Here is a 6000-nt window from a genome sequence, read left to right on the forward strand (position 1 = left end):
AAACAAGCCCTCATACACCTCCGTCGACAAAAAAATTAAAAAGTTATGGTTCTCACAACTTGGCGACAGAAAAAATACATTCTTTTTACAAAAGTAATTTTATTGTGCAAAAAGTTGTAAAACATAAAAAAGTGCTATAAATTAGGTATCGCCGGAATCGTACGGACCCGCAGAATAAAGTTAACATGTAATTTATAACGCATTGTGAACGCTGTATAAAAAAACCGAAAAAAGCTGTGCCAGAATTGCGTTTTTTTGTTTACCTGGCATCCCAAAAAATAGGATAAAAGGTGATCAAAAAGTCACATGTACCCCAAAATGGTACCAATAATAACTACAGCTCGTCCCGCAACAAACCAGCCCTCATACCGCTACGTCTATGAAAAATAAAATTAGTTATGGCTCCAATAAGTCAGGAAATAAAAAAATATGCAGTTGTGCCCGAGGGGAACATTTCTTCTGTTTCAAGAGGTGATTTATCAAGGACCTAAAATTAGGGAACCAGGAAGGGGAGAGCCCAAACATATCTGCTGGAAGCGAGGGTGCCCGTATTATACCAGGACAACACTTTCCCAGCAAAATTCCCCAAACTACAAAAGGTGCGGAGTGTGGACCAAAAGGGGGATAAGAAATGACACCATTTATCAGTGCGACACTGGCCTGTGCGGAAAGGATTGCTTCACAGCGTAACACACATCTATGGATTATTATTATTTTTTTTATACCACCTGACTATGCCCCTTATATACTCCGCCCCGCTTACATGTACCCCCACATTATAAAACACCAGCAATACTCAAACTAATATAGTACCAAGCAAAATCCGCTCTCCAAAAGCCAAATGGTGCTCCCTCGGCTCTGAACCCTACAGCGTGCCCAAACAGCCGTTTCCTTCAACATATATGGCATCGTCATACCCGGGAGAACCCTTTTAACAATTTTTGGGGTGTGTGTCTCCAGCGTCATAAGCTGGGCACGACATATTTGCCACTGAATGGCATATCTAGGGAAAAATATACATTTTTAATTTGCACCATCCGCAGTGCATTCATTTATGGAAAAGACCTGTGGGGTGAAAATGCTCACTACACCCCTTAATAAATGCCTTGAGGGGTGCAGTTTCCATAATGGGGTGACTTCTCAGGGGTTTCTTTTTATTATTTCACATCTGAGCCTCTGCAGTTGTGAACGAATACTTTGTAAATCGCCAAATTAGGCCTCCACTCCGCATGGTACTCTTCACTCCTGAGCCCTGTCATATGTCCAGGCAAAAGATTTGGGTCACATGTAGGGTGTTTCTAAAACCGGGAAACACCGCATAATAATTAGAGGGCTGTCTTGTTATGGTGGCACAAGCCGGGCACCACATATTGGCATATCTATGGAAAAAAATCCCATTTTCACTCTGCAACATCGAGTGAACACTAATTTCTACAAAACACCTGCAGGGTTAAAATGCTTACTACACCCCTTGGTAAATGCATTGAGGGGTGTAGTTTCCAAAATGGGGTCACTTCTGGGGGGTTTCCACTGTTTTGGGCCCACAGGCGCCCAGAAACCAATCCAGCAACATCTGCACTCCAAATGGCGGTCCTATCCTTCTGAGCCCTGCCGTTTGCCCAAACAGCAGTTTATGACCATATATGGGGTATTGCCGTACTCGGGAGAAATTGCTTTACAAATGTTGGGTTCTTTTTTTCCTTTATTTGTTGAGAAAATGAAAAAATTTGCGCTAAAGCTACGTCTTATTGAAGAAAAAGGACTGTTTTTATTTTCACTGCCTAATTCTAATAAATTCTATGAAACATCTGTGGTGTCAAAATGCTTACTACACCCCTAGATGAATTCCTCAAGAGGTGTAGTTTCCTAAATGGAGTCCCTTTTTAGGCATTTTTATTGTTTTGTCCCCTCAGGGGCTTTGCAAATGTGACCTGGCCTCCGCAAACCATTCCTGCTAAATGTGATCTCAAAAAGCCAAATAGTGCTCTTTCCCTTCTAAGCCCTGCCGTGTGTCCAAACAGTCGTTTATTACCACATGTGGGGTATTGTTTTACTCGGGAGAAATTGCTTTACAAATTTTGTGGTGCTTTTTCTCCTTTAGTCCTTGTGAAAATGAGAAAAAATTAGCTAAACCTAGATTTTTTTTTAAAAATGTAGATTATTATTTTCAGGGCCTACTTCCAATAATTTCTGCAAAAAAACTGTGGGGTCAAATCGCTCACTATACCCCTAGATAATTTCCTCAATGGGTGTAGTCTCCAAAATGGGGTCACTTGTGGGGGGTTTCCACTGTTTTGTCCCCTCAGGGGCTTAGTAAATGTGACATGGCCTCCGCAAACCATTCCTGCTAAATGTGATCTCCAAAAGCCAAATGGCACTCCATCCCTTCTAAGCCCTGCCGTGTGTCCAAATATCCGTTTATTACCACATGTTGGGTATTGTTTTACTCGGGAGAAATTGCTTTACAAATTTTGCGGTGCTTTTTCTCCTTTAGTCCTTGTGGAAATGAGAAAAAAAATCGCTAAACCTACATTTTCTTTGAAGAAATGTTGATTTTAATTTTCACGGCCTACTTCCAATAATTTCTGTAAAAGACCTGTGCGGTCAAAATGCTCACTACACCCCTAGATAATTTCCTTGAGGTGTCTAGTTTCCCAGATGGGGTCACTTTTGGGGGATTTTTACTGTTTTGGCACCGCAAGAGCCCTTCAAACCTGACATGGTGCCTAAAATATATTCTAACAAAAATAAGGCCCCAAAATCCACTAGGTGCTCCTTTGCTTCTGAGGCCGGTGCTTCATTCCAGTAGCATGCTACGACCACATGTGGGATATTTCCTAAAACTGCAGAAACTGGGCAACAAATATTGAGTTGCATTTCTCTGGTAAAACCTTCTGTGTTATAAAAAAAATTGTATTAAAAATATATTTCTGCAAAAAAATATGAAATTTGTAAATTTCACCTCTACTTTGCTTTAATTCCTGTGAAATGTGTAAAGGGTTAAGACATTTTCTAAATGCTGTTTTGAATACTTTGAGGGGTGAAGTTTTTAAAATGGGGTGACTTTTTGGGGGTTTCTAATATACAAGGCCCTCAAAACCACTTCACAACTGAACTGGCCCCTGTAAAAATGGCCTTTTTAAATTTTCTTGAAAATGTGAGAAATTGCTGCTAAAGTTCTAAGCCTTGTGATGTCATAGAAAAATAAAAGGATGTTCAAAAAACTATGGCAATCTAAAGTAGACATATGGGTGATGTTAATTAGCAACATTTTTGTGTGGTATAACTGCCTGTCTTACAAGCAGATACATTTAAATTGAGAAAAATGCTAATTTTTGCAATTTTTCGCTAATTTTTGGTGTTTTTCACAATTAAATACTGAACGTATCGAGCAAATTTTGCCAGTAACAAAGTCCAATGTGTCACGAGAAAACAATCGCTTGGATAGGTGAAAGCATTCCGGAGTTATTACCACATAAAGTGACACATGTCAGATTTGAAAAATGAGGCTCTGTCAGGAAGGTCAAAAGTGGCTAAAGAGGGAAGGGGTTAAGTGTATCCATATAAATGGCCCACCCTGTAGATAACAACAGTGGTTTTTATTTTGAAAAACAATCATTTTTTAGCAACTTATGAACAATTTTAGATTTATGCTAATTAGTTTCTTAATAGACCACTGGACGTTTTTTAACTTTTTACCAAGTGGGCGTTGTAAAGAGAAGTGTATGACACTGACCAATCAGTGACCAATCCGTGTTACACACTTCTCTTCTCTTCATTCCAGCCCAGCTTGTTTCACTGCACAGCATGATCTCGCGACATCACGCTGTGCTGTCACTCACACATTAACTTTACCAAAGTGTCTTGAGAGTGAGTAGACATTACCTCCAGCCAGGATGCGATGTCTATTCACGCTCCCAACACTTCGGTAGAGTTTCTGTGGGACTTAACTCACAGCACAGCGTGATCTCGCGTGTGTTCGGTGAAACAAGCTGGGCTGGAATGAAGAGAAGTGTATGACACTGATTGGTCACTGATCGGTCAGCGTCATACACTCCTCTGTACAACGCCCAGTTGTCGCTTAAGAAACTAATTAGCATAAATCGAAATTGTTCATAACTTGCTAAAAAATTATCGTTTTTCAAAATATAAACCACTGTTGTTATCTACATTACAACGCCGATCAGATTATGTAGGATATAGGGCACTTATAATGTGGTGACAAAGCCTCTGTAACATGGATTGTCACCATACTATGGGGACAGGTCCGCTCTAATAGCCTGAACGACACAAAAACATATAGTGGCGTTTGGCTAATAGCAGCTAACAATAAATAGAGCGGACGCACGATTATAAAAGTGATATATTCATGGGAGAAGCGCTCCTCCCACCCCTCTTAGTAGTGATTGGATGCCATGTACACGTCATGTGTATTCAGAATCCTGACACTTCTGAATCTTTTTTGTGAGATTCCGGCAAGTGAAACGAAATCTCGTTTAGCTCCGTAATCTCGCGAGATTTAGTTTCACTTGCCGGAATCTCACAAAAAAGAGTCAGAAGTGTCAGGATTCTGAGTACACATGACGTCCAGGCTGGATTTCATGTGTATTCATTATCAGGACACTGTAGTCATGTTAGGGTTTGTGTATGAGGCTGCACATATATCTATATCGCTAGTGCAGTGTAAATGAATGGAGAGGAGTGCATGATGCCGATTGGTCAGCGTCATGCACTCCTCTGTACAACGCCCACTTGGTCGAAAGTAAAAATACGCCCACTTGGGCATTAAGAAAGCTCATTAGCATAAACCAAAATCGCTCCTAACGTTGTGAAAATAGATCGTTTTTTTAAATAAAAAACATTACTGTCACCTACATTACAGCGCCCATCTCCTTATGTAGGAGATAGGGCACTTATAATGTGGTGACAGAGCCTCTTTAAGCTCTACTATGTCTTTTTTTTTTTTTTTTGCACTGATGCTCAAAACTGTACACAATATTCCATGTGCGGTCTGAGGAGTGATTTATAAAGTGTTAGAACTGTCTTCTAGTCATGGCCCTATTGATTCACCCATCTTATATGCCTTAGCAGCAGCTGCCTGACACTGGTTTCTACAGTTTACTATCAACTAAAATTCCTTTTCCATGTCCGTTTTCCCATTAAGTATGTAATGGTAGCATGTATTTTCCTTTCCCATGTGCATAACCTTACATTTATTGGTTTTAAACCTCAATTGCCACGTGTCTGCCCAAGCCTCCAACTTAGGCTGCGTTCACATGTGTCAGGGCTCCGTTCCGTCTGAGCTTACCGTCGCAACGGAGCCCTGACTGACACAAACGGAAACCATAGGTTTCCGTTTCTATCACCATTGATTTCAATGGTGACGGATCCGGTGCCAATGGTTTCCATTTGTCTCCGTTGTGCAAGGGTTCCGTCGTTTTGACGGAATCAATAGTGTAGTCGACTATGGAACTCAGTCAGAACAGGACCCTGGCGCAGATGTGAACAAAGCCTTATTCCTATCCATTTGGAACAGAATAAGGTCCTCTTTTTGATGTAATTATTTACACAGTTTAGTACTACCTGCAAAAAAAAAATATATTTTACTGGCAATCTCTCTTCAAGGTCATTAATAAATATATTAAAGAGAATAGGAGGAGAGCTCTGTTTGTCAGCTGCCCCCGGGTAACCAGAATGGCTGCCCAGGATCCTGGTTGGCTGAGAGCAGATGGAAAAACTATACAGCCTCCTGGACTCTGGTTCTGGGATCTGTATAGTGGGAGCTCTTTGCAACCTGTGGTTTATCCTTTCATAAGTTGCTTGTCCTTTGGGAAATTCCATTGGCTCCTCTTAACTTTAACTTCTGTTGGTGAAAATATATTTATGACATTATTGTTTTTTATCAAATGTATTTTTCTTTTTAGAGAGCTGCAATTCTAGGGTTTCCTAAACACAACTATACACTAGTCCTTCTCAATGAATTAGAATATCATCAAAAAG

This window comes from Rhinoderma darwinii, chromosome 4 (assembly GCF_050947455.1).
Source record: "Rhinoderma darwinii isolate aRhiDar2 chromosome 4, aRhiDar2.hap1, whole genome shotgun sequence".
In the NCBI taxonomy this organism is placed as follows: domain Eukaryota; kingdom Metazoa; phylum Chordata; class Amphibia; order Anura; family Rhinodermatidae; genus Rhinoderma; species Rhinoderma darwinii.